The sequence below is a fragment of the Syngnathus leptorhynchus genome, chromosome 2, assembly GCF_054491065.1.
Source record: "Syngnathus leptorhynchus isolate UIUO chromosome 2, UIUO_Slep, whole genome shotgun sequence".
NCBI lineage: Eukaryota > Metazoa > Chordata > Actinopteri > Syngnathiformes > Syngnathidae > Syngnathus > Syngnathus leptorhynchus.
Window position 1 is genome coordinate 24679873 of NC_141196.1, and position 16108 is coordinate 24695980.

General features: G+C 46.6%; 1 pseudogene; it reads left to right on the plus strand.

Moving 5' to 3' along the window:
* The first annotated feature begins 475 nt into the window (after positions 1-475).
* LOC147061324 (protein CFDP2-like) lies at positions 476-1524 on the plus strand (annotated as a pseudogene).
* Positions 1525-16108: the final 14584 nt, after the last annotated feature.

Here is a 16108-nt window from a genome sequence, read left to right on the forward strand (position 1 = left end):
ATTGCTGTACCTACAGTAACGGACAAGCTCTCTACTTGCAAGTGCTTAAAGGGCATACTGTCTCCCGTGTGGTTCTTGCAAAATAAGTTAGAGTCAGAACATCTCTAACAGGAACTATCCCATTTATTGCTTCCTGCTTTAGATGATATTGTTTAACTTGGACGCCATTCTGATCTTGGTTTGATTTGGACTGGGGAAATGGACATTAAGAGTCCTACATCAGTTGGGCCCTTTGTCCACAGTTTTTCGGGAAGCTCAGCTAATTCCTCCTCCTCCTTATCAGTCAAACATACTGTCGATTTGTCAGAAAAGCGCACAAACGCGTGCCTCTCCAATAACTACATCACATACTGTTTGCTTCCACATGTCACAGCTGGTACTGTAACTCCACCCATCAACTTTGTCCTCATAATCAGTGACAGATCTGGCAATTTTAATTCAGCAACCCACATCTGTGAAGTTTTAACAATGAAATATGGGGTACAGCCAATAACTGGATTTGTCTTTCTGAGGAGTGGGTAGGAGTACAGCAGCAACTGCCAATGACCATCAGTGTACAGAGCAGTGATTGTTAGTTACTGCTGTGTGACTGAGAAAACTTTCAATATATTCATCTTGTGTAGCAATGAGGATATTCATGGTGAAGTTATTTACTATCAAAGAGTAGAGGGGGGCACATTCATCACCTCATCTGCATGGCGTAATGATGCCCGGGCGGCGACAGGTGGCGCGGGACTCATGGTGAGCCCCCGAGCACGAAAGGTGCATCCACACACCAACAGGATCCTGAGTGCTGATTTCGAGGGAAACCCAGTAACAACGGTCATGAGTGTGTACTCTCCCACCAATGTAGGAAGTGGAAAGGTTCTACGATGACCTAAGAACAGTTATCCACCGTGTGCTTCCTCACAACTTCCTAACAATCCTAGGGGACTTCAATGCAAGACTTGGAACAGAAGATGCACCCTTTGTGTACCATAAAAATACTAACCGCAACGGAGAACATCTAGCTACCCTCCTCACGGAACATGACCTACTGCCCGCCAACACTCTGTTCCGTAAGAGGATGGGCAAGAGATGGACGTTCCAGGACCGAGCCACCAGTATGCGGCGTCAACTGGACTGGTAAGGAGGAAATGGAGGAAGTCCATCTTGAACGCGGAGTCCTAAAGCACATTTGACTCCGTAGGCTCTGATTATCGGCTGCGTCTGAGCTTGAGGGTCCCAAAGAGCGCCCCAATGCCCTGGCCTGACTGGGAGGCCTTTGTGGGAAGCCCTGAACTCCAGGCCAACTACACAGCGGAGGTCAGAGCCCGCCTACATCTGACGGCCGAGGAGGGGGAGCCAACAACCTACGAGTGGTTCCTCTCTGCTATTGAAGAGGGAACCAGGAAATGGGTGCCGTCAAAGGGGAGACACAGAGCCTCCCCTAGATTTAAACACCCAGAAGTTGTCCGAGTGCGGACGCAGTTGGCAGAGGCACGTAGAAGCTATGAGAGAGAGGGGACTGCAGAGAGGAGCTGAGCAGGGCCAAACAACAGCTGTTCAGCACTTACGACAGGATCAAAGGGGAGGAAATGTTGGAGAAGGTGAAGAGGGTGGAGGCTGAACATGGCGAACAAAGATACAAGGAGTCATGGAAAGTGATAAACGAGATGACTGGACACAAGAGGACAAGAGAGGGACAGGTGGCAGGCTGCAGCCCAGAAGAGACAGTGACCTCCTGGTTCACCCAACTCCGGGATCTCCTGGGCACCCATCTGTTAGAGATGTTCCGACTCTAACTTATTGAGCAAGAAGCACACAGGAGACAGTATGCCCTTTGAACACTTGCACGTGGAGAATTTGTTCGTCATTGTAGATACAACAATGTCCGAACAAATTCTGCAAGTGGAGAATTTGTTCGTTGCTGTAGACACAGCAGTGTCCGAACAAAGTCTGCCGTTGCATTCATGCAAGACAGTATTTATTGAGAGAAGAAGGGTGGGGGTGACAATTTACATGTGTGGTGGCCAAGGTGGGGGTGAAACACCTGGCCTCTGATCACATCATAGCGGGGGATGTTTTACGATGTTGAGTAGACAGAACAACTTTGATTGCGTCTTCTACAATTGGTCAATCAGTGCAAAGGATCTTAGCACTTTGTTAAGACAGGACAAGCTTAGGTTAATTATTACTGATTACATTCCAACATAATATGATCAACCTAATCTATTCAACCCTAACACCATCCAACAGAGATGAGGAAGAGATACCTGTAGTCCTCACAAATCTCGAAATTGACGATGGCCCCTTTACAGCTACGGAGTTTGCTACTGTGAAGTCCACCCTGAAGCAAGGAAAAAGTCCCGGGCCGGATGTTATCCCCCCCCAGAAGTCCCTAAAAACTGCGATCTTGACAACATCATAATGGAGATCTGCAACCAGGCACTGATAGACAACATCAAGCCCGACATATGGTCTCTCTCTAACATCATCCTGGTTCCCAAATCTGGAGATCTGTCTAAGACAGACGATTATCGTGGCATTAGCCTGACCTGTGTCATAGCGAAGATGTACAACCGCATGATACTAAACCAGATTAGGGACGCCATTGACCCACGTCCGAGTGACAACCAAGATGGCTTTAGAAAGGGAAAGACCACAGTTGGCCAGATCCTGGCCTTAAGGAGAAGTGAAGAAGAACAACTTGACAGCAGTGCTGTGCTTCATTGACTTCAAAAAGGCCTTTGATTCAATAGACAGAGGCTTAATGCTGAAAATCCTCAAGGTTTACGGGGTCCTACCGAATTTAATCCGGGCCATAGAGGCCATGTACAAGGATACAAGAGCCAAGGTTGTAACCCTAGATGGCATTAGCGAGGAGTTCAAAATCCTAGCAGGAGTGCAGCAGGGAGACACTCTTGTCCCCTTCCTCTTCATCATAACTCTGGACTACGCGTTCAGGAAAGCCATCAATGGGCAGGAGCAGGAGCTTGGCTTCACAATTACACCAAGGGAGTCTAGTAGAAGCCCTGCCGTAGCCCTGGCCAACCTAGACTAGGTAGATGACATCTGGGTGGTGTCTGACCGTGTGGAGCAGGCACAGGAACTCCTGAACAGAGTGAAGGTTGGCCTCAGACTGAATGCAAAGAAAACTGAGGTAATCACCTCTAAGATCCACACGGACCACCCGCTGATTACATCAGATGGCACCCCTCTCTGAGAGGTCAATGACTTCAAATACTTGGGTTCCTGGGTGAACTCCACACAACAGGACATTAAGGTCAGGAATGCAGTAGCATGGAGGGCCCTGAACGGTATGTCAGGATTGTGGTGCTCGAATCTCCCTCGACACATAAAGCTGAGCCTATTCCACACCACTGTGGAGTCTGTCCTCCTGTATTGGCTGCGAAAGCTGGACCCTGACACCCACCCTGCAGAAGTCCTTGGATGGATGCTACGCCAGAAGGCTACGATCTGTTCTGAATGTGGATCAGAACATCCACATAACCAACAAGGACCTGTATGGGCAACTGCCGAGGCTCAGCAAGAAGGTACCAGACAGGAGGATGAGACTGGCTGGCCACTGCCACAGACATCGGGGGCTCCCGGCCAGCAGGCTGGTCCTGTGGGAACCAACGCATGGGCATAGATCACGAGGACGTCCCATGCTAACATACGTGGACGTTCTGAAGAAGGACGTGGGAGCTGCCTGGGTGTATGGAAAACCGGATGGATTGGAGACTCCGATGGAAGCTCGTCTGAGGACGACTGACAGAGGCCAAGACAGTTGTTTTTGAGCTTCACTCAGTAAACTGCTTGGTAGATCGGGGTTCACTTTAGGAGATATGTCATAGGAACAGCAAACCTGTTCCCCTGCTTGTGCAGCATATGAGTCAACATCTTTTAGTCTACATGCTCGCATACCATCCTTAACTGGAATTACGGCAATTCCCAGTCTCATCATTAGATCTCGTCCCAACAGGTTTATGGGGCATTTTGGGGATAGGACAATCAAGACTGAAGTTATGATTCCTGTTTCATTGTCTCTTACTTCGACTGGATTGGAGATACTTTCCTTGTGTATCTGTCCATCAGCAGATTTCACCCAAATAGTATTTTGAGAGACCTTTAGATTAGGGACTTTAGTTTTTATCATGGTTTTACAAGCCCTGGTATCACACAAAGACTCTACAACAGTTCCTCCAATGTTTAAGGCAACAAATGTTTTTCTACTATTACTTACTTTGTAAGAGCATGAGAGGCCATATGGGAGGGATCGAGTCATGTTGAAAATTTGTCTTTTCCCCTGCCTCTTCCTCCACACCTTGGGTGGTTTTGTTTTTTGTTATAACACTCTTTTGACCAGTATCCATGTTTCCCACAGTTCTAACAGTTGTCTGAATCTGGTGGGGATTTTGAATTGAATTATTATTTTTTTTATACATCATTAACGTCATCTCGCGGGCCAGGCAGAATAGATGGCGGGCCAAAATTGCCGACCACTGCCGTACATATTATGGTGTAGGGAGTAATTACGCCCATGGGCAGAACCCGAACAGAAAATGTGGGTCCCCCTTGCCATGGGCTTGCCACCTGTGGGAGGGGCCAAAGGGGTCGGATGCAAAGTGACCTTGGCGGTCCGATCCCCTGCTGCAGAAGCTGGCTCATGGGACATGGAATTTCACCTCTCTGGCTGGAAAGGAGCCCGAGCTGGTGTGTGAGGCAGAAAAGTTCCGACTCGACATAGTCGGACTTGCCACCACACATAGTTTGGACTCTGGTACAAGCCCTCTTGAGAGGGGCTGGACTCTCTTCCACTCTGGAGTTGCCCATGGTGAGAGGCGTCGATCAGGTGTGAGCACTCATTTCCCCCCTGGGTGGGTGCCTGCACATTGGGGTTCACCTTGGTGAACGAGTGGGTAGCCTCCCTCCGCCTTCGGGTTGGGGGGACGGGTCCTGACTGTTTGTGTCTCTGCACCAAATGGCAGCTCAGAGTACCCACCCTTCTTGGAGTCCCTGGAGGAAGTGCTGGAGAGCGCTTCTTCCAGGGATGCCATCGTTCTACTGGGTGACTTCAATGCTCATGTAGGCAATGACAGTGAGACCTGGAAGGGCGTAATTGGGAGAAACGCCCCCCCCCCCCCCCCCCGATCGGAACCCGAGCGGTGTTCTATTGTTGGACTTCTGTGCTCAACACGGATTTTCTATTATGAACACCATGTTCAAACATAAGGGTGTCCATGTGTGCACTTGGCACCAGGACACCCTAGGCCGCGGTGCGATGATTGACTTTGTAGTGTCATCGGATTTGCAGCTGCATGTTTTGGACACTCGGGTGAAGAGAGGGGCGGAGCTGTCAACTGATCACCACCTGGTGGTGGCTTGGCTGCGATGGTGGGGGAAGATGCCGGTCCGACCTGGCAGACCCAAACGCTCTGTGAGGGTCTGCTGGGAATGTCTGGCAGAATCTTCTGTCAGGAAGAGCTTCAACTCCCACCTCTGGCAGAGCTTTTCCCACATCCCGTGGGAGGCGGGGGACATTGAGTCGGAGTGGACCATGTTCCGCGCCTCCATTGTTGAGGCAGCCGACCGGAGCTGTGGCCATAAGGTCGTTGGTTCCTGTCGTGGCGGCGATCCCCGAACCCACTCGTGGACACCAACGGTAAGGGATGGCGTCAAGCTGAAGAAGAAGTCCTATCGGGCCGTTTTGGCCTGCGGGACTCCGGAGGCAGCTGACAGGTACCGTATGGCCAAGCGGAACGCGGCTTCGACGGTTCCTGAGGCAAAAACCCGGGGCGTGGGAGGAGTTTGGCGAGGCCAGGGAGAATGACTTCCGGACGGCTTCAAGGAAATTCTGGTCCACCATCCGGCGTCTCAGGAGGGGGAAGCAGTGCACAGTCAACACTGTTTACAGTAGAGACGTTACCAGCACGTTACAGAAATGATGAGAAGGAGCCATTCCGGTATACTGCAGCGGAGAAAAGAGGGCGCATCCTTAGATGTCTCAATGATGGGGCCGGGTGAAATCCGGCAGGAAGCCTGACCCCTGATGACCCCGATCTTCAACACCAAGACCAACACCAGAGTAGGCACCTGGAACGTACGCACAATACTCCTGTGTGGTTGCATGGACCAGGTGCTGAAGATTATAAATGACTACCGCTTGGACATCTTAGGCCAGGGGTGTCAAACTCCTTTCCTCGGGGGCTGAATCCCTACATGTTTTCCAAGTTTCCCTCGTTAAACACACCTGATTCAAATGACCACTTCATCCTCACGTTCTGAAGGAGCCTGATTAATTTAATCAGGTGTGTTTAACGAGGGAAACTTGTCGGGATTTGGCCCCTGAGGAAATGAGTTTCGACACCCCTGTCTTTGGCGTTAGTGAAATGAGGTGGACTGGACAGGGGTGCCTCATGATTGATGGAACAATCGTTTTCTACTCCAGAAAACAAGACCACCATACTGATGGAGTCGAGATCTTCCTTTCCAGCTGTGCAGCACAAGCACTAGTTGGATGGAAATTGGTGAATTACCTCATCATCACAGCGAGGTTCTATACTAGACATGCCAAAGTTACTATCGTGCAAGTCTATGCCCCAACCGAGGTGGCAAAGATAAAAAGAGAACAAGTCAAGTCAAGTTTATTTGTATAGCCCTAAATCACAAGCAGTCTCAAAGGGCTTCACATAGACAATCAATTGACAATTATTCTCAAAGCATCTTGGGCTCCCAAAAGGGCAAGGAAAAACTCAAAATCCCCTACCAGGGGAAAAATGAGAAACCTTGAAAAGGGACCACAGATGGAAGGATCCCCCTTTCAGGATCACCAGGCTGCAATGGATGCAAAGAGGGCATATAAAATACAAAATATGGAAAACAAAAAGTGGATGTCCAGGCCAAAGCGAAGAGCTGTCGGAGGTGCCTTCGATTGTCCTGGCAGTGTCCTCTAGGAGGGTAATCCGCTGCAGTTCCCTCATGCTGAATTGGTCCACGAGAATCTAAATAGCCGTCGTCAGCTTGGGTGTCACCTAACCACCTCCCCAGCCGGGGAGGGGTGGGGGGAGTGGGGTCGGGGAGAGGGAGCAAAAACAAACTCCAGCCGAATCGGCTACTACAGGTTAATTAAAGGCCATATCATAGAAATACGTCTTTAAACATGTCTTAAATGTTTCTACTGAGGTAGCAGTTCTAATATCCATTGGTAGGGCATTCCAGAGCTCTGGAGCCCGAATAGAAAATGTTCTAGCCCCTGCAGACATTTTCTTGGCCCTCTGTGTCACTAAAAGACTAGCGTTTTGCGAACGAAGGTTACGAGACGGAACATAAGGAACAACTAAGTCGACGAGATATGAAGGCGCTAAGCCATGCAATGATTTATAGGTTAATAGAAGAACCTTGAAGTCACATCTTAAATGGACCGGGAGCCAGTGTAAATTGGCTAATATTGGGGTAATGTGATCAAATTTTCTTGTCCGTGAGAGCAGCCTTGCAGCTGCATTTTGCACTACCTGTAGACTTTTGATGCTGGACTTGGGAAGACCAGAGAATAATGCATTATAGTAGTCCAGGCGCGACGTGATAAATGCATGTATAATAATTTCCGCATCACCGGTCGAGAGAATTGGGCGAATCTTAGCAATATTACGAAGGTGAAAAAATGCTATTCTGGTTATATTCTTAATGTGCTTTTGAAAGGAGAGCGTTTGGTCAAATATTACCCCGAGATTAGTTACAGTATCACTCTGAGTGATAGTACGGTTATCTATTGTTATAGTGGTTTCCTTAAATAAATGTTGATAACGAGCTGGACCAATTATCAACATCTCAGTTTTATCTGGGTTCAGACGAAGGAAGTTGAGAGACATCCATTGCTTGATCTCCGCAAGGCATGCCTCAAGATTACAACAGTCCCGCGGATCTGTCATTGATAACGGTAATTGGGTGTCATCCACGTAACATTGAAAACTAATATTATATTTACGTATTATGTCCCCAAGCGGTGTCATATAAATAGTAAATAGAATTGGTCCTAGTACCGATCCCTGTGGGACACCACGAGTAACTTTCTAGAGCTCAGAGGACGCATTGCCATGGACCACTCGGTGCGTCCTGTCTGATAGATACGAATGAAACCAGCCTAGTGCTGACCCCGAAATACCAACACAACCTTTAAGACGCTCTAATAAAATATCGAAGTCAACAGTGTCAAAGGCAGCACTAAGATCGAGTAGTAACAATACCGATGAAGTGTTTGAATCCATAGCTATGAGGAGATAATTAGTCTCTGACTCCAAACCCATCCTGACAGGTGGTTTAGTCACCTGTGCTTCGGCCTGCTCTAAGGTGACCTGTCATGAGTGGCTCAAACAGTAATCTATATTCCTAGAAAGAGTGAAGGTGCCTTCACGGTTACGATGAAGGCCGTCCTTCCTCAGCAGGTCGGGGTGGCCCCAGAAGGAGGACCGGAACAGAAAAGGAGTCTTCGATGCAGAGCTGCAGGAACGATAAATGAAGGTGGCTGGAGGAGAAAGCAAAGGAGGCACAAGAGGCAGCAGAGAAAAACAACACTAAAGCTAACCAGCTCCAGAAGCAGCTCTGGTGTGCCAATCAAGACCAGGGACAGCAGGACACGCCTAAGCGAGGAGGAAAAGGAGGCAAAGTGGGTGGAACAGGAGACCGGTGTGTTTACTGTGCCTTACAATGTTGGTATGAAGCCAAATAAATTATGGGAGTACTTAAAGTCATTGCACCCCAATCACGCTGATAAGATCCCTGAGTTTTTTCAGCGAAAACGGGCTGAATATTGCCAACAATCATCCCACTTTGTGAATACTACTTCAGTCAATCAGCAATCCAATCAGCATCATATAAAGCAGCGTACCAAACTGCTCAGTCAAAAAAAAAACACCATTGCATAAGAGCTGAGACTACCTGCAGCCGTGGATATGATCTCCGTCATGCAGCCTCATTTTGATAAAAAAAAAAAAAACAGCACAAATTGTTTTATTCATTTTTGTTTTGTAGGTTAAAATGTTTTATATATTGTGTTCCTGAGTTAATGTTGCTGATTACTTTGAATTGAAAAATATTTATTGCTGTTATTTAATTTAATATTATGTATGCTTTATTGTATTTTTTTCAGCATAAAATGGCAGTTGGTCAAGAATGTTTATAGTTTAAATAATTATAAATTATTTTCTAATTTCAGCCAAAGTGATGCACATTGAATCTGTTCTGTTACAGACTAAAAACCAATAAATAATAAAGTTATTCTTTAGTGTAAGTTGATCTTTCTTTTTTATTTATTTTTTGTTATTCTTTATTGTTAATAAGGGTACAACCATGGGGGGGACGGGGGGCGAAATGTTTTCTTCTCCCTAGGTGGGGCATCACAGAAAATAATTTAGAAGCACTGATCTAGATGGAAAACATCAGAACTTTTGCCTTTCTTAATCACTTTTTCAGCCTGTCTGGCCCACTGCATGGTTGTTGTAACACTAGCAGTGTCCACCTCCACCAAGTGTTTCCTTATCCAGTTGCCTATTTCAGGGCGGAAACCAGTGAAGAGCGCATTTAGAAACTGTTGCTGATAACCACTCTCAGCCGCATCATTGAATGAGATGCCACAATGCACTTTGTATTGTTTTTCAAATTTCATGCAAAAATCATCAGTATCTTCCCCAGGTTTTATTCCTGCTAAATGACCATAATTTGCTTGTCTATGAAATACAGTTCTCACTCTTTGCAAGATCATTCCATTGTGCTGCATACCCTCTCAATTGATTTCCCTCGACGGGACAGGGGGAAGGCCCTTGATTTTTTTCTTTCTATTTCTATTTTCCTCTAACCTTGGTCCAGTCTATTACCAAAGAAGACTCATGTCCATTTAGTCCATAGGAATGTGTTATTCCAGCCATGATTTCTGCCCATTTATCGGAGTCTTCTGCAACAGGAGTAACCCCTTCTACTGCTTTTCTTGCCTCTTCTAAAGTCCATGGTCGAAAAATATATGTGTGTGGAGGGTGGCCTTTTCCTCCAATAGGGTTTGACACCTGTATCATTTGGTATACATCAGCATTGTCTATATTTTGGGCCAATTTAGCAACATTGGTCATACTTCTTGTTTGTGCAGGAGTTCTATTAGACTGACAATGACCTCTTTTGCTACTATATGGGGGAGGATTCAGGTCTGTTAAATTCAGGGATGAGAATGGCAAATGTGAAAAAATACAGAAAAGTAGCTGGGGGTCTGGGGGGCCAATGATATATATATATATATATATATATATATATATATATATATATATATATATATACTGTATATGCTAGATCTCTGCAGCGCACGCGCGGCGTTGTTGACATAAAGAACGAGGAATTTGATCAATGGATTTTATTTGAAATATACTTTATATATCGATATATGGGTCTGTGGAATAATTAGAAATGCAACTTAAAACGGGTCCGACGTCAGCATATGCGGCGCATACGCGGCATTATTTACATAAAGCACGATCGATGGATTTAATGAATTGGAGTGACACAGATGGTTTGATAAATGTGTTATTTATGTAATTGACTTGTAATTGAATAACTCTGAATGTTACGTCAGGCCCGTTATCAGCTCCTCGTTTGTGTATATGTCACGTTAGCATACTGTATCGTTTAGCTTGTTGTTGCTTGTTCATATCTGTTTTTGGTGTTGGATTTTGACAAATAAATTTGCCCCAAAAGTGCAACTTATACTCAGGTACGACATATGTTTTTTTTTTCACTTTATTGTGCATTTTATGGCTGGTGCAACTTATACTCCAGGGCGATATATAGTCCAAAAATTACGGTACATAGATTGTGAGCAGACACAGGAGGGGAGGGGCAAACACACAGACACGCAAACCGAAACTATGACATTAAAACAAGGAAACAAACAGATCTTGACAAAGTACTCTTTAAAAGAGGCCCTATACATTTTTATCTAACCAAATCTGGCTCGCTTTGCAAAACGTTTGCAAAAAGTCCCCAAGAGCACTTTTTACTATGCCAACTTAACCGCAGTGAAGGTGGACAATTTGAAAACATGCTTAGCACAGTGTGAAAATGCGATTGGAGCAGTGAAAAGTGTAAGTTGGTGTTACACCTAAACCATGCGTTGCAGGTGGGCGTTTATTCATGTACTACCTTGGTCAACTCTGCACTCTGAAGTCCTCAAGAGCATTTTTTACTATGCCAACCTAACCGCAGTGAAGAGAGGTAGACAATTAGAAAACGTGGTCAGCGTAGCGTGAAAATGTGATTGGAGCAATAAAAAGTGGACAGTAAATTGGGAGCTTCTCCAGCTACTGGAGAGTGAAGCTGGCCCTGGAGGAGTGGAGGCAGTGGTTCAAGGGTGCCACAGGGGGATCCAGTACTTGGTCGACTCGGAGGGCTACGATGACTCCCTGGGTTCCGGCTCGCTGGATCCTTAACCCAGACCTCATTGCGGAGCCTGCATCGCGACTAGCCCGCTTGCCGACAGGGGCGCCCATGAGGATCAGGAGGGCCACGGCGTCTGGCTATGCACGTCCCAATTCCGTGCTGTGTTCTCTGTTCCAGGTGTGCTGCCGCTCCCAGATCCGGCTCCTGATGTCGCCGATTCAGACGCCTCAGCGGAGTACTGATCCACTGCGGAGTATTGATCCATTCCCTTAGGGTGCAAGAGTGATAGAGTGCATACAAATGCTCGAAAAACAACCCTAACGTCTTCCTATACTGGACCTGAACAAGTGTCACAAGATTATAACCCCTTGCAAAACAGCCTACGAAGGATTGCGTCAAATCTCAAAATGAGATTAAAAAACAATACACAGCAACATGAAATAGAAAAATTATAAAATAATACAAAAAGCCAAACAAAAAAACCTATAAAATGAAATAAATGCATCCATTCATCCTCTGAACTGCTTGGGTCACAGCGTGATGAGCCTATCGCAGCTGACGACACAAAAGAAAAATAGTATGGAAATTATGCCGAAATTATTGAAAAAATATGTTAGTGTTTGGGAAGACATCTTGTGATAGACAAGGTGAAACATACTCCACCATCGTATGGTATAGGTTTGAGTGAGAGAAAGAGTGTGATTAAGATCTTGTAATGTTTGGTCTAACTTTGAGAGATTTTATAACTGTGAACAATTGCCAACATTACTGATTTAGACAGGAGACTCTAAATTTTCAACAGTCTCTCGCCTGCCACCCGAGCTGTCATTTCAGTGGCAGGTTATTCAGAAAGATGAGGTGGAAACAGAGTGTGTAGGGGAGAAAGAAAAGGATTCAGTCACTCAAAACAATGTTTTATCGTAAAAATGGGTGAACAGACGGATGACGAGAATGCTACAAGAGATGATGACAGGCGAGGAAAGAAAATATATAAAGCTCAACATGTTTTAACAATGACTGGTTAAAACAGGAGAAATACGCTATGCGGTTAAGACCGGACAGTGAGTAACTGCTGTGTGTTCGTGTTCACTGAGACTTGGTTGAATGTCAACCTGCTCCTTCCTGCTTCAATGACTACTGCCCTGTAGCACTGACACCCATCATCATGGAGTGCTTTGAGCGGCTTATCATGGCGCACGTCAGGTCCGTTCTCCCCCCCACCATAGACCCCTGCCAGTTTGCGTATCGAGCCAAACGGTCCTCTGAGGATGCCGTCTGCTCGGCCCTCCACTCTGCCCTCACCCACCTGGAGAACAGAGACTCATATGTGAGATTGCTGTTTGTGGACTTCAGTTCTGCATTCAACACCATTGTTCCACAGCGTTTCATCTGCAAACTCGACAAGCTGGGCCTCAGTACCTGCCTTTGCAACTGGCTACTAGACTTCCTCTGTCAGAGGCCTCAGGTGGTGCGTGTTGGCGACAATGTCTCCGCCAGCATCACGCTGAGCACGGGGGCCTCTAAAGAGTACTTCGCGTTGGCAGGGAAAAAGCTTGTGTGATTGAGAGTGTGGCTGTTAGGGTTTATAAACTATCTTGATCATATGATTATGTTGGGATGTAGACTAGAATGATGAACTTTGTTTGAACCTTTTACCTTTCCGTGACTCTGAAAAGTTTAACCATTCTGTTGTTGAAAGTTTCCAAATGGTGTGGAAACATCCTTGTTTTGCTCCACTAGGTTTTATTTCCACGACCTCATAAAACAATAAACTGGGACCCTCTGCACTGATTAACCATTTGCTGAGGTGACCACCACACATGTCAAATGTCACCCCCACCTTGGCCACTCTCACCCCCACCCCTCTTCTCTCAATAAATACTCTCTTGCATGAATCCAACGGCAGACTTTGTTCGAACATTGCTGTATCTACAGTAACGAACAAACTCTCCACTTGCAAGTGTTCAAAGGGCATACTGTCTCCCGTGTGGTTCTTGCAAAATAAGTTAGAGTCAGAACATCTCTAACAGTGACTGATAGGATAAATTGATTAAAAAGCAGTAGTACTGGTAAAGTCCGCTGCTCTTCACCCTGCTGACGCAGGACTGCACTGCGACCTACAGCAGCAACCGCATGCTGAAATATGCCGACGACACGACTGTGGTGGGTCTCATCACCGGGGGCGACGAGACTCAATACAGGTCGGAGATCGACCTTCTGGCCACGTGGTGCAGGGACACCAACCTCCAGCTGAATGTCAGCAAGACCAAGGAGATTGTTGTTTACTTCCGGAAGGGTCACACCCAATACCTGCCGCTGACCATCGACGGTGCTGTGGTGGAAAGGGTGAGCAGCACCAGATTCCTGGGGGTGGACATCAGTGAGGACCTCTCCTGGACCACCAACGCTGTGTCGCTGGTGAAGAAAGCTCAGTACTTTCTGCGGAAACTCAGGCGAGCAAGTGCTCCTCCTGCCATCATGACCACATTCTACCGTGGCACCATTGAGAGCGTCCTCTCCAGTTGTATCGCTGTGTGGGGTGGTGGCTGCACTGAATACAACATGAAGGCCCTGCAGCGCATAGTGAACATGGCTAGTAAGATCATTGGGGCTTCACTCCCCTCCCTGAAGGACATTTACCCCTCCCGTCTCTCCCGCAAGGCGACCGCGATTGTGTGTGATGTGAGTCACCCCGCTCACTCTTTGTTTGATCTTCTGCCCTCTTGGAAGAGGTACAGATGCCTGTGCTCCCGCACCACCTGACTCACCAACAGCTTCATACTCCAAGTTGTCAGGATCCTGAATCCTCCCCCCCTCCACCCTCGGGTGCGTAACATCCTGTTCTTTTGCGCTATATTCTGGCTGTCTGCTGTATGCACGCTTGCTCCATTTTGCTCCTCTTATTTGTCTATTTATTTATTTATTGTTTATTGGGTTATTTGCTTATTACTTATTCATCGCTCTTGTCTATTAGTTTGTACTCTTTGTGCTTTTTGATTGTATGTGTTGTGTAATATCAGTCACCGTGGGACGGTGGGAAATGTAATTTCGATCTTTGTGTGTCTTAACATGTGAAGAAATTGACAGTCAAGCAGACTTTGACTTTTTGACTTTGACGTACTCCTCTACGTGTTGCGTCTAGTCCTCTGATTGTTTTTTAGCCCCGATCTACGTAAAACATAATGTCTGCTGATTGGTTTATCGGGTCTTCATATTTCGCCTGTATATTAGGGAAGCCACAAAACAACTTGAGAGATTTTGGAATTTACTCCACACAAAAGGCGTGGTTTATTAAAAGGCAGACCTTCGTTTTTTGAGAAAATTAATAGCTTTTGAGTGCACCTTATGGTGCAGAAAATACAATAACTCCATCGTTTTGCTGTACCGCACTCACAACAAGCAATAGTTTGCTCGATTGTCAGCTGCTTGAAAGCCAATCGCTTCCGTTTTGCCGTTTTCTCTCACTCTCAGACTTATTCCTCCATAATTCTACAACTACATTCTCCATTGTTCTCCCATGTGGGCAGGGCTTATATTTTATGTCACCTCTCTATAAGCCAGCAAGAGCAACTCTGCCATCAACTGGTCCAAGTTAACCGCGACAATGCACTATAGACGAGTTTAAGTGAAGCGCTGGCCGGGAGTCTTTTCTACCCATTAATAAAGTAAAAATAAGCTGACGAGAGTACCCGTTGACAGGATCCTGCGACATTTGTGTCAATGACGAGTATTCTTGTCGCTGGGATACAAAGAGTTAAGAAAGCACATGGTGTGGCACCTCCACCTAACAGGTGTTTGCATGATCAACTGTTTGTACCCGTCCAGTTACGTCCACAGGCTATTCATTGGGCCAACACCTCGCTCCTTTCCTGCCATACAGACATTGTATCAGACTGGGTCCCCAGTTTGTGTCTTGCTTCTTGGCGAGAGTTTTGCCGCCATCTTGACCTCGAGTTACCACTGAGGCTAACGGCCAGACCGAACGCCTCAACCAGCAGCTAGAGACCAACCTCTGATGCCTAATCGCTCAAAGCCCCTCAACATGTTGCAAACAATTCATCTGGGTGGAGATCGACCATAATTTGCTACCAACCTCTGTTACAGGACTCAGCCTATTTAATTGTTTCTGGATACGATTCCTACCTCTTCACTAATCTGGAGTCAGAAGCCTCTGTTTTGCTGGTTTCAAATCTGGGCCTCCGCCTGGCAGATACTGGGATACCAGCGTAACAGGATGAAGAGTGCAGTGAATCGGTGGAGACCTACTCTGCCATACCAGCTCTCCTCCAAAAACCTAAACCTGAAAGTTCTAAGCCAAACGTTGGCCCCACAATTTGTGGGCCCTTATCCAATTTTATCAGTTATGCGCCGGATCACCTTCACCTGCCTCAATCCTTTCACGTGCATCCTACATTCCACGTCAGCCAAGTCAAGATCAAGGTTCCAGGATCCCGTGCCCCACCCCCTCCTGTGCTTGTGGACAGGGATCTCGTATACAAGGTGAAGCATCTGCTGGCCATCCGTAATCTGGGCTGGGGCTGGCAATTCCAGCTGGACTTGGAGAGGTACGGCCCTTAGGAAAGGCAGTGGGTTCCTTCCCGCTTCATTGTGGACGATATGATCATTTCAGACTTTTAAAGGGGTCATCTTGATCCTTGTGGCCTTATGGCAACAAGGCAAGGATTTGAGGATTGTAGATGCTTCGTGT